Raw genomic sequence first — 26189 nt, forward strand, 5'->3', positions numbered from 1 at the left:
AACAAAGGTGACACAGGAGGGTCACAGTCAGAGATATGATGACTCACATTGGGACTGACTGATAATACTATCCTGTATTATTATCCTCATCTCACAAATCCTTACCTGAATCCCCTTTACAAAGTTCCTTTTACCATGTATGAAAAGGTGTGAGGGATCAAGTTGGAAACATTTTTGATGGGTCATTATTCTGTCCACCACAAGGGACAAGTTGAAAAAATATTTAGGAGGACTTAGTAATTTATGAAGATGGTGTGGAATAAGTGAAAGAGAAAGTGAAACACTCCTAGCTGTTTAACTTAGCTGACTTTCAGAGGTGCCATCAATGGGGATGGGATATACTGGAGGAAGAATTGTTCAAGTTATGCGAATTGTCCACTCACATGTGAGGTGTGGAGCATGTAGATCTGGAGGTACCTGTGGAACTTCAAGCCAACAGGAGATATCTAGTTATCTAGCAGACATGTTGCTATCAGAACCTTAAACCTGGATGAAAATTGTGTTGGAAGTCTAGATTTGGATGTTTTCAGCCTTTAGACAGCAGAGTTGAGGCCATGTTGGATGAAAACACATCGGAAGAAATTGAGGGTGGGAAGAACAACAGGAAGCCGACTTTAGGGATGTTTGGAAGAAAAGCTCTCAATTCTGACTGAAAAAGGTTTTGTTAAAAAATTGCTGAAGAGAATATCTCAGGAGCCAAGGCAACAGAGCAATAGTTTTTACATTGTACTCCTCAAAATACCTCTAGGGTTTACCCTATTTCACAATATCAAAGAGGAGTGAATAAGTGGGACCCCACATCTGTCACCAAAATCAAAATGACTGTGCTTTTATTTGAGTCATAGGTTCACATTTTTACCATAGGGTTTTATTTAAATGAGGGTGTTTGTTATAGAATTGTATTAAAATATGGAAATCTCCAGAGTAGAGAATTTGGGATAGAGTGAATGATGAAGGGCACATAGTTGCTTGGCTAGAGCAGAGGCTGAATGTAGCCAAAATGATGCAGCTGCGATTGCTTTTGTCAATCTGTTTAATTAATGATTCGTGCTGTTGGTTCCCTATAGTCTCAAAGCATCTTGTGCAAAGTTTTATTGTGGCTCTTTTCATATTCCATTTTCATTTTTGTTTTACTTCTCTGTATCCTCCTCTAGATTATGAACACGCTTAAAAATCTTCCCAGTGGCTTTCATCTTTGTATTGCAAGAATAAAAAGATGAGGAGAAAAAGCATTCCCTAGACTTTATCCTGGAGAGAAATTTTGCCTGTTTTCAGGTAAAGAGACAGACCTCAAAAGCATGCTTAAACAAAATACCATGCCTGCTAAACTGCTTTGTGGGAGAAAGAGAGAGAGATTGTTTTGATCCTGAGGAGAGAGGAGAGGAAAAGGAAGAATGAACAAAGAATAAAAAGAAAAAGTAAGAAAGCAAAGAGAATGCAGGAGATCTTAAGATACAACTCTGGCCTATAAATTGTCAATAACATTTCTGTACTTGTAAATCCTTTCCTTTAAATCAATAACTGATAAGTTATGAATTTTGGGCTGAGCTGGGATAGAGCAAAACAGAGATAGTGTGTATAGAGGAAGTATTTGGCAGAAGAGCCATGGAAATGTAATATCTTGGAATTTGAAGAGATCAAAAAGAGGCTTTGAACTTTAACAACAAAAAAAGTATATTTGAATTAGGATATTTTAGGCCAGTGGTGTCCAATAGAAATACAATGTGAATTGCAAATGACAAGCCCACATTGGTAATTTAAAATGTTCTTGTAGTCACATTAAAAAAAGTAAAAATAAATAATGGAATTAGTTTTAATAATTTAACAAAACATATCCAGAATATTTTCACTTAAACATGTAATTAATGTAAAACTATCAATGAAATATGTCACATTCCTTTTTTAAATGCTAATTCTTTAAAAACTGGTGTACATTTTGTACTCACAGTACATTTCAATTTGAACTAGTCACATTCAAGGACTCAACATGTGTCTAGTGGCTTCTATATTAGACATTAAAACTCTAGATTTCCATATTATAGGTAACCTGCAGCTGATAGTAAGAGTTCATTTTCAGTGCTCCCCTAATATTGTTGAACTTGAACCAAATATAGAACTACATCTTGCTGCTGCTGCTGCTGCTAAATCACTTCAGTCATGTCCGACTCTGTGCGACCCCATAGATGGCAGCCCACCAGGCTCCGCAGTCCCTGGGATTCTTCAGGCAAGAACATTGGAGTGGGTTGCCATTTCCTTCTCCAGTGCATGAAAGTAAAAAGTGAAAGTGAAGTCGCTCAGTCGTGTCTGACTCTTCGCGACCCCATGGACTGCAGCCTACCAGGCTCTTCCATCCATGGGATTTTCCAGGCAAGAGTACTGGAGTGGGCTCACCATAGCTGCCTAACTGTTGGATGCACATAAGTTAAGATTCAGCAGAGCATCAGTGAACACAGTTTCTTGAGTAGGAAGTGAAGGTTTAAGCATCAAGTCTTTGATCCATTCTCTTCCTTTACTTGGAAAATGCCTCCAAGAAAGAACAAAGGTGGCCTAGAAGGCTTCTTATAAACATCCTAATTACAGAACTGCTGGGAAATGCACTAATGGTATTTAGCAGTTTGAGAGTCTTCTATCTATGCAAGGCTGTGAGCAGATGCACCTGGTCTGTCCATGATTGCTTATGGGAGTCTGTGAATTTGGGGGAATGAAATCTATGGATGTGTGGGCATCACCTTTCAGGAAATGTCATGGTATTTGGTATAAAATGAAGTTATTTTACAATTAAAATAGATCCCTTCTGTGTAGGTAGTGTAGGCACATATATTATTAGTGATCTCATGTTAATCAGGACTGGAAGGTATTCTGATGTGGCGAGAAAACACCAGGGAAGCCGAAGGAGGGCTTCTAGACCTCTTTGTTTTGCTTGTTTCAAAGATTGATTTAAAAATCAAAAGACTCAGATGGTAAAAAGTCTGCCTGCAATGCTGGAGACTGGCTTCAGTCCCTAGGTTGGGAAAGTCCCCTGGAGAAGGAAATGGCAGCCCATTCTGGTATTCTTGCTCAGAGAATTCCATGGACAGAGGAGACTTGGCAGGGTCACAGAGAGTCAGACAGAATTGAGTGATTAACACTTTCACTTTCAAAGTTTGAAACTGTGATTCAGGTGAGTCTAATTCATTAAATCAGTCCTTGTTTTTTTTTTTTCCCATTAAGAGTTTAAAATATTTAATGTGAATAAAATGAGGTCTATAAGGATACACTGACTGACTTGGTTGCTAATATAACCCTGATTATTAAGTAAGTACTTGAATGCTTGGCAGAAGTTACTTGCTCTAGAGTGGTGCTGTTCCATATAGTAGCCTCTAGCTACATGTGGTTATTTAAACATTAGTTAATGAAAATTAAATAAAACCTCAGGTCCTTATTTGTCCTAGCTACACTTAAGATGTTTAGTAGTCACATATGGCTATTCTATGGACAAGATGAATATTGAACATTTCCCTCATTGCAATGAGTTATATTCAACAACCTTGCTCTTTCAATTAGAGGTTTTACTGGAACATACAACTTAACAGACTCTCTAGAGAGAGGCTTGTGTTTGATTTAGAACATTTCAATAAAATAAGACAGAAATATCAGGCATGCATCTGGAAAAAGAATTTGTTTAGGTCTTTTATTTATTTTTTGCTGCAAAAAGCTTTATTGTTTCCATTTGGTCCAAGGCTTGGGAGAGAACTTCAGGGTGGTTAAAAATCCAACTAGTGACTGCAGAGAGGGGCTTCAGATAGAAGCCCTGACACCAGAAGGGCCTGCCCCACCTGCAAATGCTTGTGGGCCTTGGAAGCTGCTAGTCCTTCTTACAGGTGAGAGTTTCCACGAGATCCTCGCCCAGCCGAGCCTGAGAACCAGCCAGCCTGCAGAGATTGGTTAGCTGGTCGCCATCTTCTTGATAAGTTTCACCTGCTCCCTAGTGTGTGGCTCTCCCGGCAGTCACAGAGGTAGGGGTCTGCAGGGGCAGAACCTGGGACGTGAGATCCACAAGGGTATGTTTCAGGTTATTCTCTGTGAGCATGGGGACTTCCACAGTGGGCTGGGTTTCACACCACTCAATTACTTGAGAAGGCTTCAGCACGTTCAGGAAGGGGAGGGAACAGCTCCAGCACTGGTTTGCGCTTGAAGAGAGGCCTGACTCCCTCTTGCTGCTCCTGTGCTGTTTTGTGGGAAATAAAAGTGGCCCAAGCAGCCCCGAGCCACATTGTGGAGGTCGAAAAAGAAGCCCAGAGAAAGGTAAGTGTAGGAGGCACGCAGATGCGCATTGACCCCGTGTCTGATGATAGCCTCCACCTCATTGAATAAGTTGAGGAATCCAAGAGCTCGTGGATGATAGGTAATACGGAATTTTAAGCTCAAAAAAAAAGAAAGAAAGAAAGAAAGAAATTGGTTGGTCAAGGTGGTAGAGAACTGCTGAGTGGCTGATTCCAAAGTTTCCAGCTGGAAAAAAGATTGGAGGGTGGTCAGAAACTGAAACAAGGGGTGTCCCTGGATCTGTTCTTTCCAAACACTGTTGAAGCAAGATCTGCCTGAACACTGAGCACACTGCCCTTTAGGTCCTGAGAGATGGAGGAGAGTGGAGGAAGAGAAGAGAGTTTTAGTGGAGAGACACAGGGAATACTAGAGAGCTGGGAGAAGGCTGTGCATTCTGCCATGTTAATTTCATACTCGCGAGTACATTTTTAAAAATATTTATTTGTTTGGCTGGTCTTAGTTGTAGTTTGAGGTATCTTTCTTTGTGGCATGCAAACTCTTAGTTGCTGCACTTGGGATCCCCTGACCAGGGATTGAACCCAGGCCCCCTGGATTGAAAGTGTGGAGACTCAGCCACAGGCCCACCAGGGCGGCCCCTGGAGTACATTGTTTAACAGCATCATTAAACTTGAGAAATAGCCAGGTATGCATGTGTGGAAATGCCTGCTCAGTTGCTTCAGTTGTGTCTGCCTCTGTGACCCCTTGGACTATCTAGCCCACCAGGCTCTTTTGTCTATGGGATTTTGCAGGCAGTACTGCTGGAGAGGGTTGCCATTTACTCCTCCAGAGGGTCTTCCCAACCCAGGGATTAATTTGTGTTTCCTGTGGCTACTGCATTGGCAGGCGATTCTTTACCACTGAGCCACCGCTGCATGTGTGTACCTTCCGTCAGAAGCACCAAGTTTCACAAATGTATGGGTGTGGAAGCAGATGACTTCAAGATAAAATAGGGCTCTGGAAACATCAGTTGTGAGAAAGGCTTTGATTTTCCCAATAGTTTATTTATTTATTTTAATTTTATTTTTATTTTATTTTATTTATTTATTTTTTTAAAATTTTATTTTATCTTTAAACTTTACATAATTGTATTAGTTTTGCCAATTGGAGGCTAATTACAGTATTGTTGTGGTTTTGCCGTACATTCACATGATTCAGCCATGGATGTTTAAAATTCACAATTCAGGTCATATATCTAGGTCTCAAAGAGAGATGGGGAAGGTACACTTAATATTTTGATTATATCAGTATTGACCTGATATCTGACATTAAATACCTTCTCAATAAAATGGTTGAATGAATGTATTAATATCCAGAACTAACTGACTTTCTTGAAGCAAAGTTTGTTTCTAGACAGTTATAAGTATGTGGAAAGTCAATATAGTATAATCTTTGACTTGCTTTTTTTGAAAAGGAATTTCTTTGGAGTATAGTTTCTTACAATGGCATGTTAGTTTCTACTGTACAACAAAGTCATTCAGCTATACATGTACATATATCCTCTCTTTTTTGAATTTCCTTCCCACTTAGGTTACCACAAAGCATTGCGTAGAGTTTCTTGTGTTATAAGTAGGTTCTCATTAGTTATCTATTTTATACACAGTATCAATAGTATATATGTATCAATCCCAATCTCTCAATTCATCCCCACCCCCCCATCCCCCTTTTCCTGCTTGGTGTCCATAGGATTGTTCTTTACGTCTGTGACTTGCTTTGATTTTGTAGTGATGATGTAAATTTGGATCAGTGGCAGTTCAGATAGACACTCTTAGAAGCTAAAAGTAGACCGACTTGTACTGGAGACCCGTTAGCTTTTGAAAGTCTGTAGTGTTTCTTCATGTAGATTTACTGCTGCTCGAAAAACTCTGAAGCAACTTGGTATTCACTAATCTGCAGCACATCTCTGGTGGTGGTGTTGGTCGCTCAGTCATGTCCTTCTCTTTGCAACCCTATGGACTGTAACCTGCCAGGCTTTTCTGTCCATGGGATTCTCCAGGCAAGACTACTGGAAAGGTTTGTTATTTCCTTCTCTAGGGGATCTTTCCAACTCAGGGATTGAACCTGGGTCTCCTGCGTTGCAGGCAGATTCTTTATCATCTGAGCCAACAGAGAAGCCCATCTCTACCTACAGTATAAATCTTGTAAATTTAAAAGGATATTGCAGACACCATCAATTTGAAAAAATGCAAAAAGTTAGATGATATGAAGGTATTAACCATTTTGGCTCATTCTAATAAAGACAATGCTAGAAGTGCATCTCAGTTTTGATCCCAGAAAACCAGTCATGAGATCTGATTCTAGTGCCAAAATTGCCCTGCCTGAAAACTGGTTTAGATTCAGCATTGCTGAACTGTGAAAGAGAGACTTCATTAAGTTGGCTTTCATTCTATTTATGCCTTTGTCATTTCTTTCACTGTTTAAGTGAAAATAATACATAAGAAATCATTGGTGACAGGCCTAGAATTTGTCTTCAATTATTTATTGTGATACCCCTCTCTCCACCCACCATTATCCTCTAACAAGTCAAGTATCAGTTAAAGGAATGTTTAAGACCCTGTAATTCACAGCATGGTAACGGTTTTGACTATATTTAATGACCAACACTTACTCCAAATGAGTTAAAGCATATTATTGTGTAAGCATTTATTTCTACTTTACTGCCTTAGTAAAACACTTTGCTATTTTTCCACTGCTTTTCTGTCCTCTTGTAAGTTTAAATCACAGGACATAACTATTAATAGCTAATGAATAGGATTAGATACTGTGCTAACCAGGTTTATAAGTATAGGAAATTACCACCAATCTGACAAGTGGATAATTGTGTGTATATACACATTAGACACCCTGGTCTCACATTTTCCCACATGTCCATAATTATTTGAGAATTTTGCTCTTCAACTCAGCCCCTCAACCTATATTTCCCCCTCTTTGAGAATGGTATCACCTTGTTGCTCAAGTCAGAATTTTGACTATCATTCTCAACTATCATGCTACTGTAGCTTATCAATACATTACATTTGGTGAATTTAGAATCTAATTGTGTAGCATACGTGATAATTTGAGTGAAGCTTAGTTCTTTTCCTTCTCTGCCTTCTGGGTTATCTAAATTGTCTGCATGAATGTTTATCATCTATGGATGATTAATTGTAAAGACTTTAGTTTTTCTTTCATTCACATACTTATCTGTTTCACATTTGAATCAGTCATGAACTTGATTTTGTAACATCTTACTGTGTTTAATAGCTTTTAATTATTGAATAAGAAGCAAAATAGATATTTGGATATATTGAAGTATTGGCTTTTGCTATTTTTCTTAAATTGTCTTCTAAGGAACTTTAATGAGAACCTGACCATCTATAACAAAAGAATATAATAAAATCAGAATTAGCCTTCCTACAAGTAAATATGAAAGTTTATGCTGTTCCATCACCCATACATAAACTATTGTTAAGAAAACATCCCACCATCCTGTTAGTTATCTCTATAAGAGTCAGAGAAAAGCATGTTCATGGCACTATTTGGTTAATTGGCAAGTTATAATGACTATATGTATTAGCTCTATGTAATTTACTGGGATAAATATCAAGGGAAATTAAGAGAAAATAATAAACATAGAATGTACATATAAGGAGCTATAATCTAATACAAGAGACAGTACAAAAAAAGATATTAAATAAGTAAAATTCATAGTCAACTAAGGTTATAAAATTGTATATTCAAAATTTGAGTATCAAGATAATGATGTTTTTATAGTATTGAAATGGCATGTAATAGGAGATAAATGTCAGTGGTGCAATAAGTAAATAAGTGAGATAGATAAGCATTAAAAATGTTGCTTTCCCCAAATGTTCAAAACATGAGAAATGTTCACAGTATTACATTGAGTAAAATCAACATGACTCAAAATCAAATACGTGGGGGAAAAATTGAGTCTATGCAGCTTCCAGAAATTTCCCTTTCACTCTTATATTAAAAAAAAAAAAAGAAAAAAAACAAACAAATCTCTTTTGCAGTTCTCACAGCTGTGTTTGCCCTACTCCTTCTTGTTGGTGTCATCTATTATCTCTCTCATCTTTGAGGTGAAATCTTTGGTACTTGGCATATATCCATCAGAATAGGTTATTATTCATAAAACAACACATAAATCCTATTAACTTATAACTGTCATGTTTATTTTTCTCATGCTATATCCTGCCTAAAAAATTAGTTATCTGTTCCTTTTATTTCCCTTAGAACTTAAGGTGATGGAACCATAGCTATCTGGAATGAGTAAAGAGGCATGGCAAACCACACATAGGCTCTTAAAAGCTCTGCACCTCATTAGCTCACAGCACTTCATGCACATTTGTTTGGCCAGAGGAAGTTCAGGTTCAGCAGAGTGGGGACGTGGAAGTATCCCCCCAAGAGGGGCACTAAAGGAAGGGAAGGAATAACATTGGCTCTCACAGCAAGTGACCCTCAGCTCTCATTGCCTCCACTCTCACACTAAATAACTTGGCCACTTTGTTGTGGTGGTGAAGTCACTGAGGCATGTCCGACACTTCTGCTATTCCATGGACTGTAGCCTAGCCAGGCTCCTCTGTCCATGGAATTCTCCAGGTAAGAATACTGGAGTGGGTTGCCTTTCCCTTCTCCAGGGGATATTCCCAACCCAGGGATCAAACCCGCATCGCCTGCATTGGCGGATGGATTCTTTACCGATGAGCCACATGGGAAGTCCACTATTTCACGTTAATTATTTGTCGCTACTCCCTGTTAGTTACCCATACTCATGTCATATCTTGTACTATGGTTTTGGACTCTCAAGGAGTTCAAACATTGTTTCCTCTCACAACATTCTGACTACTTATTTGAGAAGAGGTAGGAATATTCCACTCAGTGGGCCTTTAGGAGATGGGTTGCTCGAAGTCAGAGACTTTATCTTCCAGCTGAAAATGGATAGGGGCTTTCTCTGTGCTGCGATGGAGTAGTCAGGTGCTGTCAGTAGCCTGGAGCATCCTCTTTCTCATAGTTGTCAGACCATATATATTTACTCTCTCTCCCTTTTGAATGATTTCTGATATAATCAGGTAAGATGAGTGAGTGGAATGGGGATGGAACTAGTCACTTTTAGTAAAAAAATGAAGTAACTATTCACTGTGAATATCCTAAACATTTTTCTTTCTGCTGCTTTCTGCAATGGTGGCCTTTCCTTCCATTGAATATTTGAAACATGTGACCACTATTTCGGATTTGGTATAGAAACAGAAAGACATTTCCAGTTCAACACTTTAGCTCCAGAACTTTTCAACTTAAGCCCAGACTAGTTTCTCGCTAAAATGTAGTGATTTCCCTCTGATTTGTGGTATTAAATGAGTTTTTTATATTTTTATTTTTTTCTTAGTTTTCTATATTTTCCAAACATTTATTTTAAAATAAGCACATTATTGCTTTTACATTTAGAAAAAATACAATGAACTTATTTTCCAAAACGTTTTAATTAAAGAGTGTACAGGAGGTAGGGATCAAGACCATCCCCAAGAAAAAGATGCAAAAAAGCAAAATGGCTGTCTGAGGAGGCCTTACAAATAGCTGTGAAAAGAAGAGAAGTGAAAAGCAAGGGAGAAAAGGGAAGATATACCCATTTGAATGCATAGTTCCAAAGAATAGCAAGGAGAGATAAGAAAGCCTTCCTCAATGATCAGTGCAAAGAAATAGAGGAAAACAATAGAATGGGAAAGACTAGAGATCTCTTCAAGAAAATTAGAGATACCAAGGGAACATTTCATGCAAAGATGGGCTCGATAAAGGACAGAAATGGTATGGACCTAACAGAGCAGAGGATATTAAGAAGAGGTGGCAAGAATACACAGAACTGTACAAGAAAGATCTTCATGGCCCAGATAACCATGATGGTGTGATCACTCACCTAGAGCCAGACATCCTAGAGTTCAAAGTCAAGTGGACATAGGAAGCATCACTACGAACAAAGCTAGTGGGAGTGACAGAATTCCAGTATAGCTGTGTCAAATCCTAAAAGATGATGCTGTGAAAGTGCTACAGTCAATATGCCAGGAAATTTGGGAAACTCAGCAGTGGCCACAGGACTGGAAAAGGTCAGTTTTCATTCCAATCCCAAAGAAAGGCAATGCCAAAGAAAGTTCAAACTACCGCACAATTGCACTCTTCTCACATGCTAGTAAAATAATGCTCAAAATTCTCCAAGCCAAGCTTCAGCAATACGTGAACCATGAAATTCCAGATGTTCAAACTGGATTTAGAAAAGGCAGAGGAACCAGAGAGCAAATTGTCAACTTCTGCTTGATCATCGAAAAAGCAAGAGAGTTCCAGAAAAACATCTATTTCTGCTTTATTGACTATGCCAAAGCCTTTGACTTTGTGGATCACAAGAAACTGTGGAAAATTCTGAAAGACATGGGAATACCAGACCATCTGACATCCCTCTTGAGAAATCTGTATGCAGGTCAGGAAGCAAAAGTTATAGCTGGACATGGAACAGCAGAACGATTCCAAATAGGAAAAGGAGTACGTCAAGGCTGTATATTGTCACCTTGCTTATTTAACTAATATGCAGAGTACATCATGAGAAACGTGGGGCTGGAAGAAGAACAAGCTGGAATCAAGATTGCCGGGAGAAATATCAATAACCTCAGATATGCAGATGACACCACACTATGGAAAAAAGTGAGGAAGAACTAAAGAGCCTCTTAATGAAAGTGAAAGAGGGGAGTGAAAAAGTTGGGTTAAAACTCAACATTCAGAAAACTGAGATCATGGTATCTGGTCCCATCACTTCATTGCAAATAGATGGGGAAACAGTGGAAATAGTGACAGACTTTATTTTGGTGGGTTCCAAAGTCACTGCAGATAGTGACTGCAGCCATGAAATTAAAAGATGCTTGCTCCTCAGAAGAAAAGTTATGACCAACCTAGACAGCTTATTAAAAAGCAGAGACATTACTTTGCCAGCAAAGGTCCATCTAGTCAAAGCTATGGATGTGAGAGTTGAATTATAAAGAAAGCTGAGCACTGAAGAATTGATGCTTTTGAACTGTGGTGTTGGAGAAGACTTTTGAGAGTCCTTTGGACTGCAAGGAGATCCAATTAGCCCATCCTAAAGGAAATCAGTCCTGAATATTCTTTGGAAGGCCTGATGTTAAAGCTGAAACTCCAATACTTTAGCCACCTGATGCAAAGAACTGACTCATTAAAAAGACCCTGATGCTTAGAAAGATTGAAGGCGGGAGGAGAAGGGGATGACAGAGGATGAGATGGTTGGATGGCATCACCGACTCAGTGGACATGAATTTGAGTTAGCTCCAGGAGTTGACGATAGACAGGGAGGCCTGGCATGCTGCAGTCCATGGGGTCACAAAGATTCGGACATGACTGAGCAACTGAACTGAACTAGGTGGCACAGTAGTAAAAAATCTGCCTGCCCATACAGGGGATGCAGGTTCAATCCCTGGGTCCAGAATATCCCCTGGAATAGGAAATGACAACCCACTCCATTATTCTTGCCTGGAGAATCCCATGGACAGAGAAGCCTGATGGGCATAGTCCAAGGGATCTCAAAGAGTTGGACAGAACTCAACTGTTAAGCATATATGTGTGTGCATGCACACCCACAAACACACACACACAGGAGAGACTGACTTCAGGGAAGTCAGTGGTAATTGCATGTCACTTGATAATATTTATAATATCTTGTTTGTTTTTTATATTAATTACTTTTCCCAATGTTAAAAAGATGTGTGTGACCCTTATGGCAGTATTACTTTTAGAAACACATATCTAAATCTACATTAGACAAATCAGCATGTGTGTGTGTGTGTGTGTGTGTATGCACACAAGCTTTTGGGCAATGCTGAAAAGAGAAGGCATCCCATGGTGGGGGGAAAAGACACTGCAGAAGTTTCTAGGGCTTTAGACCTATGTGCTAAGTTGCTTCAGTCATCTCTGACTCTTTGCAACCCTATGGACTATAGCCCGCTAGGCTCCTCTGTCCATGGGGATTCTCCAGGCAAGAATACTGGAGTGGGTTCCATGCCCTCCTCCAGGGGATCTTCCCATATTCCATATATCAGTTCAGTTGCTCAGTTGTGTCCAATTCTTTGTGACCCCATGGACTGCAGCATACAATGCTTCCTTGTCCATCACCAACTCCCAGAGCTTGCTCAAACTCATGTCTATCAAGTCAGTGATGCCATCCAACCATCTCATCCTCTGTCTTTCCCTTCTCCTCCTGCCTTCAATCTTTCCCAGCATCAGGGTCTTTTGCAGTGCATCAGTTGTTTGTATCAGGTGGCCAAAATACTGGAGCTTCAGCATCAGTCATTCCAATGAATATTCAGGACTGATTTCCTTTAGGATCAACTAGTATAATCTCTTTGCTGTCCGAGGGATTCTCAAGAGTCTTCTCCAGCACCACAGTTGAAAAGTATCAATTCTTCCACGCTCAGCTTTCTTAATGGTCCACCTCTCACATCCATACAGACCACTGGGAATTCCTCAGCATTGACTATAAGGACCTTTGTCAGTGCAGTACTGTCTCTGCTTTTTAATATGCTGTTTAGGCTGGTCATAGCTTTTCTTCCAAGGAGTAAATGTCTTTTAATTTCATGGCTGCAGTCACCATCTGCAGTGATTTTGGAGCCCCCCCCCAAAAAAAATAAAGTCTGTCACTGTTTCCATTGTTTTCCCATCTATTTGCTATGAAGTGATGGGACTAGTTGCCATGAGCTTAGTTTTTTTGAATGTTGAGTTTTAAGTCAGCTTTTTCACTCCCCTCTTTCACTTTCATCAAGCGATTCTTTAGTTCCTCTTTGCATTCTGCCATAAGGATGCTGTCCTCTGTGTATCTGAGGTTATTGGTATTTCTCCCAACAATCTAGATTCCAGCTTGTGCTTCATCCAGTCTGGCATTTCACATGATGTACTCTGCATAGAAGTTAAATAAGCAGGGTGACAGTATTCACCTTAACATCTTCCTTTCTCAATTTGGAACCAGTTAGTTGTTCCATGTCAGATTCTAACTGTTGCTTCTTGACTTGCACACAGATTTCTTGGGAGGCAGGTAAGGTGGTATTTTTTTTTCTTTTTTAAAAATTTATTTATTTTTAGTTAAAAGATTGCTTTACAATACTGGTCTGATTTCTGCCATACATCAACATGAATTAACCACAGGTGTACAAATGTCCCTTCCCTTTGGACCTCCCTCCCACTTCCCACCCCTTCCCACCCCTCTAGGTTGTTACAGCACCCCAGCTTGAGTTCCCTTGAGTCATACAGCAAATTTCTATTGGCTATCTATTTTACATATGGTAGTGTAAGGTGACTTCTTTCCTTTGGAGAAGGAAATGGCAACCCACTCCAGTGTTCTTGCCTGGAGAATCCCAGGGACGGGGGAGCCTGGTGGGCTGCCGTCTATGGGGTCGCACAGAGTCGGACACGACTGAAGCGACTTAGCAGCAGCAGCAGCAGCAGTGTAAGGTGGACTTGTATTCCCCTGTCTTGAAGAATTTTCCACAGTTTGTTATAATCCACACAGTCAAAGACTTTAGCATAGTCAATGAAGCAGAAGTATATGTTTTTCTGGAATTCTCTTGATTTTTCTATGATCCAAGAGATGTTGGCAATTCGATCTCTGGTTCCTCTGCCTTTACTAAATCCAGCTTGAACATCTGGAAGTTCTAGTTCATGTACTGTTGAAGCCTGGCTTGGAGAACTTTGAGCATTGCCTTGCTAGCATGTGAGGTGAGTGCAATTATGTAGTAGTTTGAAGATTCTTTGGCATTGCCTTTCTTTGGAATTGGAGTGAAAATGGACCTTTTCCAGTCCTGTGGCCACTGCTGAGTTTTCCAAATTTGCTGGCATATTGAGTGCAGCACTTTAACAGCATCACTTTTTAGGATTTGAAATAGCTCAACTAAAATTCCATCACCTCCACTAGCTTTATTCGCAGTGATGTTCCCTAAGGCCCACTTGACTTCACACTCTAGGAAGTCTGGCTCTAGGTACATGATCACACCATCATGGTTATCTGAGTCATTAAGATCTTTTTTGTACAGTTCTTCTGTGTATTCTTGCCACCTCTTCTTAATATCTTCTGCTTCTGTTAGGTCCATACCATTTCTGTCCTTTATTTTGCCCATCTTTGCATGAAATGTTCCCTTGGGGTCTCTAATTTTCTTAAAGTGATTGCTAGTCTTACCCATATAATATATAATTCTTATATGGTAATTCATATAATTCCATATATAGAACTCCATATTTAGACCCATACTCCAATATAAAACTCTTCTGAGTTATCCTGCACCAAAAAGATCAAGACTGTTTTGGGTGGATTTTCTCCATCTAAACCATCTATGGACTGTAGCCTGCCAGGGTCCTTTCTCCATGGGATTTCTCAGGCAAGAATACTGGAATGGATTGCCATTCCCTTTTCGAGGGGATCTTTCCAACTCAGAGATCGAACCCAGGGCTCCTGAATTGCAGGCAGATTCTTTACCGTCTGAGTCACTAGGGAAGCCCTTCTAGATTTAAGAACATAAAAGCAGAGTACACCATATTACCTATCTTATTATTTACTTGTATTGTGCTTAGTCGTTCAGTTGTTTCTGACTCTTTTCGACCCCGTGGACTGTAACCTGCCAGCTTCCTCTCTCCATGGGTATTCTTCAGGCAAGTATACTGGAGTGGGTTGCCATGCCTTCCTCCAGCAGATCTTCACAACCCAGGGATTGAACCCAGGTCTTCCACATTGCAGATGGACTCTTTACTGTCTGAGCCACCAGGGAAACCCAGTATTTCCTTACTGAAGCACAAATATGTTTCTGTTCAGTTCAGTTGCTCAGTTGTGTCCAACTCTTTGCAACCCCGTGGACTGCAGCATGCCTTAAATGTTTGCAAATACCGTTAAGAATTTATAATTCAGAGCACACCCACCAGTAGGCAGAAGTGAGTGCAAGAACAGGATACAAAGTCTTACATGAATGTTTGAACATTTTCTTAGGTATAGAGATGTTTTCTTCTTTTGGATCTATTTAACTAATATAAGATGGAGGGAGAAACGTTCTGGAAAAGTTACATCCACATGCATTCACTGGCAAAGTGTCCAATAAAATCTCCAAGTATCTGAACATTTCATAGCAGTTCTCTTTGTTTTCGCTGAAGAGCAGTGAAAATTGCTGGGAGCAATCTGAACCAACATTTGACACCATTGCAGAGGCCAGTCTCTGCATGTAGATATGAAGAGATGGATTTTAGGATGGATAAATCTTCTGATATTTCAAATGGATTGGAGGTAGATTAGGGTTTTTTAAGAGATAAAGTCTTTAGCCTTTATTCTTCACTATATTGTCTTTACCGAAATCACCTAGAAGATTGATCATCAAATTTTCATGCATACATTTTATGAATAATATTAATAAATTCTAGCATGTAACAGATCTAAGAAACATACCTGATTATCACATTAATAGTCACAAATAGACAAAGCTAGCACTTCAAATGTACAATCCTCTGTCATACTGACATCTTTACTATTATTTGCACTGTTTTACAAACAGCTTGTAGGAATGTTATGGTTTATTGGAGCAATACATTTGTATCATCATGGATTTTCTGGCTGTTACAAACTTCTCCTTTGAGAACACATCAGAAGATATTTCTGAGTTTAAAAATCCAGGTCAAATTATGAAAATTAAAACAATCCTAAACCTCAAACCTGATCATGTAAAAAGTGAGGAAAGTTCAATGTAAGAGAAAAAGTTAAGACAATCTCCAATAGTTTAAAAGAGAAAAAAAAAAGATTTTTGAATAAAAAGAGAATTCTTTACCACCTTAATCCATTATTAAAGGTGACCATTCATCCTTAGTAATAAGATCAATTTGTGCTGAAAATTTAGTTCTATATGTATGAATTGGAAGTGATCTTATTAGTGTTCTACTACATCAAGTTTGATAAAATCCCCAATCCATTTCAGTTAAGTTTCTATTGATCCACTTAAGAGATCAATTTGGAGTTGTTCGATTCTTTTGTCAAGGGATTTCATCTGGCTTGAGTTTAACTTTATGAAATAAACATGATTTAGAAATGTGAGATGGAATAAAAAAGAGTTCAGATAAGTGTTGACAATTATTTGAACTCAAGTTTTTGCATTTGAGCATTTGATAGGGCATTGCCACTTAGAAATGGATTGGAAAAACAATAGGACAAAGAAGACAGAGTGCCTTTTAAAGTAGTGAAGGTCATACTTTCCTTCACTTGGACTAGTGATTATGTTTCTGTGCCATTGAACAACTTGAAATCTATTTGTAAATAAAATAGTTTTGCTTTTATTCTTTAGTATGTTTTACATCTGATACTGACTTTCATTAACTAAATACATCCTTCATATCAGTTTTTCATTTTCCTATTTTCTGCAGTTCACCCTAATTTTTATTAGGAGACAAAGCACAGATTTTAAAATGTGTAAAGGTCTTGGGGACAGTGACATGAGTTCCACCTGATAACTAGTTTCCTGTCTCTTAGCTTCAGGAACAGTTTTCAGTTCAGTTCAGTTCAGTCACTCAGTCGTGTCTGACTCTTTGCGACCCCATGAACCGCAGCATGCCAGGCCTCCCTGTCCATCACCAACTCCCAGAGTTCACTCAGACTCACGTCCATCGAGTCAGTGATGCCATCTAGCCATCTCATCCTCTGTGGTCCCCTCCTTCTGCCCCCAATCCCTCCCAGCATCAGAGTCTTTTCCAATGAGTCAACTCTTCACATGAGGTGGCCAAAGTATTGGAGTTTCAGCTTCAGGGTCAGTGCTTCCAATGAACACTCAGGACTGATCTCCTTTAGAATGGACTGGTTGGATATTCTTGCAGTCCAAGGGACTCTCAAGAGTCTTCTCCAACACCACAGTTCAAAAGCATCAATTCTTCGGCGCTCAGCTTTCTTCACAGTCCAACTCTCACATCCGTACGTGACCACTGGAAAAACCATAGCCTTGACCAGACGGATCTTTGTTGGCAAAGTAATGTCTTTGCTTTTGAATATGCTATCTAGGTTGGTCATAACTTTCCTTCCAAGGAGTAAGCGTCTTTTAATTTCATGGCTGCAGTCACCATCAGCAGTGAATTTGGAGCCCCCCAAAATTAAGTCTGACACTGTTTCCCCATCTATTTCCCATGAAGTGATGGGACCGGATGCCATGATCTTCGTTTTCTGAATGTTGAGCTTTAAGCCAACGTTTTCACTCTCCACTTTCACTTTCATCAAGAGGCTTTTGAGTTCCTCTTCACTTTCTGCCATAAGGGTGGTGTCATCTGCATATTTGAGGTTATTTATATTTTTCCCAGTGATCTTGATTCCAGCTTATGCTTCTTCCAGTCCAGTTTCTCTCATGATGTACTCTGCATATCAGTTGAATAAGCAGGGTGACAATATACAGCCTTGACGTACTCCTTTTCCTATTTGGAACCAGTCTGTTGTTCCATGTTCAGTTCTAACTGTTGATTCCTGACCTGCATACAGGTTTCTCAAGAGACAGGTCAGGTGGTCTGGTATTCCCATCTCTTAAAGAATTTTCCACAGTTTTAGATGATACTAAAAAAGAGAACTGCCCAGAAACATTTCTGTTTCATACTAATTGTCTTCTTATACCCACAGAATAGGCAGGGAAGTTCTTTTAGCAAGAAGCAGCCCTTAAGACCTCATGTTCCACGTGGTGAAAAAAAGGTGTATAACACAGGGAGCCCAGCCTGGTGCTCTGTGATGACCTGGAGTGGTGAAATGGTGGGAGAGTCTCTCTCTCTCTATATATATATATATACACACACATACATACACACACATATATAATATGTATGTTTTATACATATAAATATAATTAGGACTGATTCATATTGATTTATGGCAGATACCACCATGATATTGTGAACTAGTTATTCTCCAATTAAAAAAATAGGTGTATAATATGCAGTGATTTTGGATGTATCACATTGTCAGGGAAGTTCATTGTCCTTTTCCCTTGGGGTATCTTCTTGAGGACAAAGAGATTTGAAGATAGAGACTCAACATGTACAAACAAGTCAGAGACTTGATTGGTGGTCAGCGTGGTATGTCATGCCGTTATACCTATCAGCTTTCAGTTAGGAGAACAGAGACACTCTAAGTTCCATGGGAATAAAAGATTTATTAGACTTTGTGGAAAAAAATTAGACTATAGACAAATGTGGGGCCTTGATGAGGAAGTGATGTTCTAGAAGGGTGGATGATATTGGAGATTAGAGAAACAGTTACTAAAAATCACAAAAGAGCTGGTGCAGGCAGGCAAATTGAATCTTATGGGAAATCCAAGAAACTAAGCCCTCTAGGTAGTCAAAAAGGGATCAGATGTGCACATACATGCTCTCCCATGATACTAACGGCATAAAAATGAGGAGGAAAAATGATGAAGAAAGACAAGGCCCTGGGAAAGAAATCAAATAAGATGCCCCCTTCATCACATTTTTATTTCAATTTTTGTTATTAAATAATTATTAAAATTTAAAGACCTCTATTTTGGTTATTTCTCACATTTGTTGGTTTTCTAGATGAAAGCCAACAAGCTACTTAAAAAGTTTCACCCTGACATACATAGAAAATTTGGGAATTCAACTTGTTTCATTTTGTAGATGAGCACACTGAGACCTCAACAATTAAAGAAATTTATTTAAAAGGACACAGTCAGTCAAGATAGAGTTCTGTCAGCCGACTCCTGCCTCAGTGCTCTTTCTGTTTTACATGACTCCTCCTTGAAGAGACATTTTGAGTTAAACTGTGGTGCAGTCTCACTCTTTAAAACTCCAATAATATCACTTCTAATTAACACATACAGAACTAAATTTTTAGCCCAGATTGATCTGATTATTCAGGATGATCCTGTAACTGGCCTTATTGACATTTCCTTTGGCAAATCCATCTTTCAAGGCTTACTTCCAAGAGTCCGGGTGGTCTCTTACTTCTGTGGAGGTCATGTTGAAAGAACTGGGTGACAAATGATAATTTACTGTATTCTTACAACATAAGCATATTCATCTTTAACCAGTTTCATCCAGCAAGTCTGAAAACCTAGTCTATGCTATATCCTGCATTAGACAATAAGAAGAGGTGCAGAAAGGATCAGAGACGACCCTTCTGCTTTAGGTTATCCTACTGATCCATTCTATTTTCTTGGGTGTCTCTTAGAGCTACCTTTACATCAGCTTTTTAAGGGTTGAAAATGCTTGCTAAATTGGATAGCTTATTCATTCACCTCAAACTTATTCCAGTAGGCAGAAAAAATAAAGGATATGAAGAGGGGTTAAATAAAGTATTTCTGTCAAAGATCCAAAAATATAGGAAAAAATCTTACATTAATGGTAAACTAATGTTTGGCCTAAGAAAGCTACATCTTTGAAAATGGGAACACATTATGAATCAAAACTTACCCTAAAATTTTACAATTAAAATCAAACTCTTTCGGTACAAATTCAGGATTCCTAAACTTTGTACCATTTAATACTGTTTTATTTTCCGTTTTCATGACATCTAAGATGACTTGAGCCAGTTACAACAAAATTTAGTTGTGCTTGTTGGTTTTTCACAATTGCTCTGTTTCTGTTGTGTAAAATTTGCTGATGCCATTGATTCATTAATCATGGCAGCTCTTGGGAGCTTAATCTTCAAAACAATTTAATGTTTGTGCAGTTTATAGTTAATGCTTCAACAGAGATTTTTCTTTTCATGCGTTTAAAAATCACAGAGAAATTACCTTTCTTTCTCCTTCAGGGTGATGGGCAGTTCCTTCTCTGACTTTCTGGAAGTGGTTGGTAGGAGTGAACTATTGTCAGCCGTTCAGTAAACAACTGAAGATGGGATCTGCTTTTCAAGAGAATAGCGGCCATTCTACCATCCTATTTCCTATGCCAGGAGGTTGAGAGCAAAAGTATATTTGGACAAGTGAAAATATTACTAATGGGAGAGGTACAGTGTCAGTACCTAAGACAGTTATTGGAGAACTGATGGGCAGAAAGGGAAGGGTGGTGAATGCGTGCTGAACACGTGGAAGCGTTTCTGCTCTGGACTGTGTTGTGTGTGCTCTGCCTGGTTTCTCTGCTTCCGGTTGCTGAAGGCCCTCTGAGACACCGGTGTATTCTTGTCTGTTTTGCAGCTGAACTTCTACTCCATGTGCTTTCTTCCTTGCTGTGAGAACTAAGTTAGTCCCCTCTGTTCCAGCTGAATGGAGGGTTTTTACAAGCACGTGGATGCACTTGAATCCAGGCCTGAAGCGGGCACCAGGGGTTTGATTGCTTTATGTCGCATGGAAAGCTCAGGGAGACAGGGTGGGAGAGCCCTCCGTGGCTGCATCCCCACTCTTGCCCCTGTGACAGGGTTTCCTCCACAGGCAGAAGAAGCAGGGATTAATTACTTTTTGCTTCATTTCATTTTTCTTCTCATTGGTTTTAAGAGATCTCCTATCTGTTTAGTTGCCTTCATAGATTTTCTTGATATTCATTTTAACCGTACTTCACAGGGGAGGAGGGAAACCAATTTTGATTTGCTCCAGGTTTGATTCCTCTGCCCTTCTGAAAACTCCATTACAGTTGAATTTAGAGAGCTTACAAATGGTCATGGAAAGGTCTAATGATGATAAAATTATAGGGAAATAGAGACCTATGAGAACATTTGTTTACAGAAATTGAGTCATTTTTCAGAAAAAATGAAAGAGGAGCAGGGATGATGAACATGTGGTAGCAGAGATTCCAGGCAACCAGCTAATGGTGCATAAATAGAAATAGGAGGTAGCTAAAAGTGCATGGGGTAGAAACACAAAGCTCCGGTTGTATTATTATCCCCCCAGTTGTTGAGAAATTGGAAGTGATTCCCTGGTTCTCATACGTTGAAATGATATTATATTTCTCAGTCACAGTTTTATGACACTTTCTTTACCATAGTCTTTGTTTCTTCTGCTAGATAACCTTTCCATATCTTATCTCCTGAGACACTTTCATCTCTTCATAACCTGCCCCCAGTCATTGGAGTAATTTTTATTCAGGTGTATTACTTCCATGGTGACTTCCTAAGGACCCTGAGCTCTGTGAAAACAGGAATTATTAAAAAAAAAATTTTTGTAATTGAAAGTCTAACAGTGCTTCATGTATAATTAGTGCTTAATGAGTATTTTTTAAATATCCTCTGACAGCAGTTGCTGATCAGTTTGGTTTGAAGCAAAGACTAGCAGAAAAGCTTAATACAGAGATCTTTCTGGAGCATTAGGAAATGGACATCCTAGTTGGCTGCATGCCTATGCCAACCTTGAGTCTTTTCCCAGCCTTTTGCCTTTTCCCACCATTTTCTCAGCTCTTTTAACAGTTCCAACCAGCTAGAGAGACTGGAGCAGGAAATGGCAACCCACTCCAGTGTTCTTGCCAGGATAATCCCATGGACAGAGGAGCCTGGAGGGTGACAGTCCATGGGGTCGCAAAGAGTCAGACACAACTGTGACTGAGCACAGCATAAAGACAATATTAATAGTTAGCAATAAAAATGAACTCAAACCAAAGTTTTAAAACCCCAAATAATGGAAAAGAAAATGAGGACATAGAAGTGGTCCATTCACCCACATGATTCATCGACTTTTCAATAGAATCTAGGGCACCATATGGATGTGCTGAATGGACCAATTCTCTGGACAAGAAAACCAAAGCAGCCACTCTTTGTGAATCTATGGGAACAAAATAGTACCAAGAATATGTTCACTGTTGGAAACTGGCCCACAGGGCCAGGAAGAGTCCATTTGTTCCATATTCAGTTATTTTTATGACCTGCCATGATTATTTCCTATAAATAGAAATCATCAACATGAATATTCAGAATGAATTCTTATCCTAGGTATATGGAGTATGTTCTTACCTTCAGCAAAAAGTGAACCAGAAACAAAATGCTGAACCCCGCTAAAGTTTGTTTTTAACACTTTCAGTGTCTCTTTTTCTCTGACATTCCCATGTACTGCTTTCACTTTCTGCTTTTTGAGAGCTTGGCTGCCATATTGAAGACAGCACTCTTTCTGCATAAACAAGTTCAATTCTTAAATCCTATTGTGCAAAGGAATGCTTTGTTCTTTTTTAAAGGATTTTGGGAAAATATAATAGAAATCAGGGCTTCAAGGAAGACATAAAGAGAGAAACAATACTGCATTGTAATAAGGAACCTATTCAGTAGGACCGAAATCTGAGTTGGTAGGTGACCACCTCCTCTGTGTGGATAGGCAAGTCATGGCATTCAGCTGCAGAGGAGAGCAAGCAAGATTTTGACATATTTGTTCAAATGTAATAGTTTATTCATTTCCCTGAATAATTGGTTTCTTAAAGAAGCTTTTATTCTGAGTCTTATTGTATCCTGACCACATGAAGGGATATGAGTCCTTTAGTAAATAAATAGGCTCTGTATGTTCTAAATGAGTAGAATATTGACCTTGACTCTTCCCAGCAGTGTAGTAGAGCAGTATGGTGGAGATGACTTATGAGGCAAGTCTACCACATTAATTCAAGTGACAAACTCTTCCCTTCACAAATAGCTTCCACATTCTCTGCCCACACAGCAAGTGTCTTCTTTTGAGTCAGCAATAATACAACATTTGCTCACTTCCACACATTTAAATAACCAGTTCATAAAAAACCTTTTAATCTGAGACATATTTTTTAAAAGACTGTGTGTGTAAAATGTCATATTTTGCATTGGCCTTTTAACGACTCTTTTTACTCAAAACATTAATTTTTGAAACATTTTAATTGGAAATGAAAGTATACAAATAAAAGCAAAATATGTATGACATGGCATTACCAAAGATGGGAAATTTTGGAAATAAGTTCTGACGAAATTTCATGACACTTGCAGTGATTTTTGCTGTTAATCAGCTTCAAATTCTAAGTTTTCATCTTGTTTTAGTGAGAGAACTACATATTTTAAAGGTGTGTTTGTGACTAGTGTGAAAGTTGCTGTTTGTGACGCCATGAACTATACAGTCCATGGAAATCTCCAGGCAAGAATACTGGAGTGGGTAGTCTTTTCCTTCTCCAAGGATCTTCCCAATGCAGGGATCAAACCCAGGTCTCCCACATTGCAGGCAGATTCTTTACCAGCTGAGCCACAAGGGAAGCCCAAGAATACTGGAGGGTGTAGCCTATCCCTTCTCCAGGGGATCTTCCTGGTCCAGGAATTGAACCATGGTCTCTTGCATTGTAGGCTGATTCTTTACCAACTGAGCTATCAGGGAAGCCCATTTTAAAGGTAACCTCTGATATGCAGATGACACCACCCTATGGCAGAAAGTGAAGAAAAACGAAAGAGCCTCTTGATGAAAGTGAAAGAGGAGAGTGAAAAGTTGACTTAAAGCTCAACATTCAGAAAACTAAGATCATGGCATCTGGTCCCATCACTTCATAGCAGATAGATGGGGAAACAGTGGAAACAGTGGCTGACTTTATTTTTCTGGGCTCCACAATCACTGCAGATGGTGATTTCAGCCATGAAATTAAAAGACGCTTACTCCTTGGAAGGAAAGTTATGACCAACCTAGACAGCATATTCAAAAACAGAGACATTACTTTGCCAACAAAGGTCTGTCTAATCAAGGCTATGATTTTTCCAGTGGTCATATTTGGATGTGAGAGTTGGACTATAAAGAAAGCCAAGCACCAAAGAATTGACGCTTTTGAACTGTGGTGCTGGAGAAGACTCTTGAGAGTCCCTTGGACTGCAAGGAGATCCAATCAGTCCATCCTAAAGGAAATCGATCCTGGGTGTTCATTGGAAAGGCTGATGTTGAAGCTAAAGCTCCAGTACTTGGGCCACCTGATGCGAAGAGCTGACTCATTGGAAAAGACCATGATGCTGGGAAAGATTGAGGGCAGGAGGAGAAGGGGACGACAGAGGATGAGATGGTTGGATGGCATCACCGACTCAATGGACATGGGTTTGGGTAGACTCCGGGAGTTGGTGATGGACAGGGAGGCCTGGCGTGCTGTGGTTCATGGGATCACAAAGAGTTGGACATGACTGAACGACCAAACTGAATTGAAGGTCTTTCAAATGATGAATAGCCAATAATATTTCGTATTTATAGTTTGTTTAGTTGATGCATGGCTGTAGCCTTGGAAAACAAGATTCTTAGTGAATAGTACCACTTTGCATTTCTTATAACTTTATAGCTCTGTGAGTATTGCAAAGAATTTTGAAAGCCAAGATTTCTAACCTTTGTACTTTATGATAGAATTATAAAAGTGAGGTCACCAGGTGGAAGTTTTATTTACCTTACCCTTAGAGGGAAAAAAATAGATAAAAATGAATAAATGGCTTATCTCAACATTAGGAGCAAATTAGGAAATCTTTAGATTTTTCTTGCACCTTCCAACTAATTTTAAAATCATTCTACTTTTAAGAAAATATCCTAAAGCTGGTAATTTCTTTTTACTTAATAGAATTATACACTTGTGTAATATTTTTGACTTTAGGATATCACAGTCTCAAGAAAAGTAGATTAATTTTGTGTATTTATTACTTATAGCCCTCATTTTTAAAATAAGAAGTATTTAAAGGGGCTTATAATATACCATTTTTTTAGGTAATAAAATTGGAAAATAGGGAAATAAATAGGAAAAGTAAAATAAATCTGGGGATAATGTTTAAACATAGATTATATTCCATAATGTCCAATAGGCTTTGCTATAGCTTGGCTGAAAATTTGACCTCAATCTTTCTAGCAGCTGACACAAACAACATTCAAGTCTTTTATTTCCTGTAACAGTGTAAGATTTTTCCTATGGATCCTACCATTGGTTTATATGAAATATGTATATCAAGCATCTATTTCCAAAATGATATATTTAGCAAAAAGATAATACAGTGAGAGATAATTGTTAAATAAGAAAGCAAGCTAGTTTTAGTCACAACATAACCTAAATTAGTCTTGGTCTCAGAGATTTAGTTGGGATGAAATGGCTTCCTGGCTGTGCCCAGAAAAACTGAAGAGAATATTGAAATGGACATTTCTATATTTCTGCAGTGATATTTATTAAACATTCTTCATATACCTTGAGAATATAGTGAATGATTTTTCTCTGACACATGAGCAAATTGAGTGAGTAGGCCCATGATAAATATTCAATATAAGCTGAACATCTCTAGTTATCTCTGTAAAACATATCGTGGGAATGCCAGTGATGCTGGCTGACTGGGAGAACATCTAGAGACATATTTGGACCTTTTACCCTTTTCCTTGTTCCATAGATCATGCAAATATTTCTTCCCTACCTAGATATTAGTTAAAATAATATTAACAGTATTTATTGAGCAACAATTATGCACCAGGGTTTGTAGTTGCTACACTTGATATTGGGCTTCCCAGGTGATGTTAGTGGTAAAGAATCCACCCGCAAATGCAGGAGACACAAAAGATGCAGATTCGATTCGTGGGTTGGGAAGATCAGCTGAAATAGGAAATGGCACTCCACTCCAGTATTCTTACCTGGAAAATGCCGTGGGCAGAGGAGCTAGGTGGGCTACAGTCCATGGGGCCTCAAAGAGTCAGACATGACTGAGAGACTGTGCGTGCACACACAGAGTTGATATTAAGAAGAAATCCATAATTTTACAGTATTGTATAATATAGTAAGGGGACAAATAAACTGAAGACTGTAACATACGATCTACCTAAGAAAGGCCATGAAGAAGTACCAGCCATGTCTGATGAAGTGAAAAAGAGGGACTGTGGCCTCTTTTGAAGGGATAGGTACAGGTTTCTTGGAAAATATGATATTTGAGATGGGTTTTGATGAATGGGTATGATTGGGATGAGTGGAAGGAGACATTCCTTGCA

The 26189-nt window shown here is 39.0% G+C and overlaps 2 long non-coding RNA genes across 16 annotated transcripts in view; both read left to right on the forward strand.

The window, feature by feature from the left end:
• Positions 1 to 3289: 3289 nt before the first annotated feature.
• LOC129630391 (uncharacterized) overlaps positions 3290 to 26189 on the forward strand; it is a 199084-nt gene continuing 176184 nt past the window's right edge. For 9 of the 15 annotated variants that reach the window (XR_008703668.1, XR_008703666.1, XR_008703663.1 and 6 more), the window contains exon 1: positions 3299 to 4040. This is a non-coding gene — a long non-coding RNA (uncharacterized LOC129630391). Of the gene's footprint in view, positions 4041 to 26189 lie in introns of all 15 variants that reach the window. The other 6 variants (XR_008703658.1, XR_008703657.1, XR_008703662.1 and 3 more) reach the window with 4 other exon arrangements.
• Positions 4047 to 25412, forward strand: LOC129630393 (uncharacterized). Its single transcript, XR_008703673.1, has 2 exons — positions 4047 to 4284; positions 23964 to 25412. It is a non-coding gene; the product is annotated as an uncharacterized LOC129630393 (long non-coding RNA).

Source organism: Bubalus kerabau, chromosome 16 (assembly GCF_029407905.1).
Source record: "Bubalus kerabau isolate K-KA32 ecotype Philippines breed swamp buffalo chromosome 16, PCC_UOA_SB_1v2, whole genome shotgun sequence".
Lineage (NCBI taxonomy): Eukaryota > Metazoa > Chordata > Mammalia > Artiodactyla > Bovidae > Bubalus > Bubalus kerabau.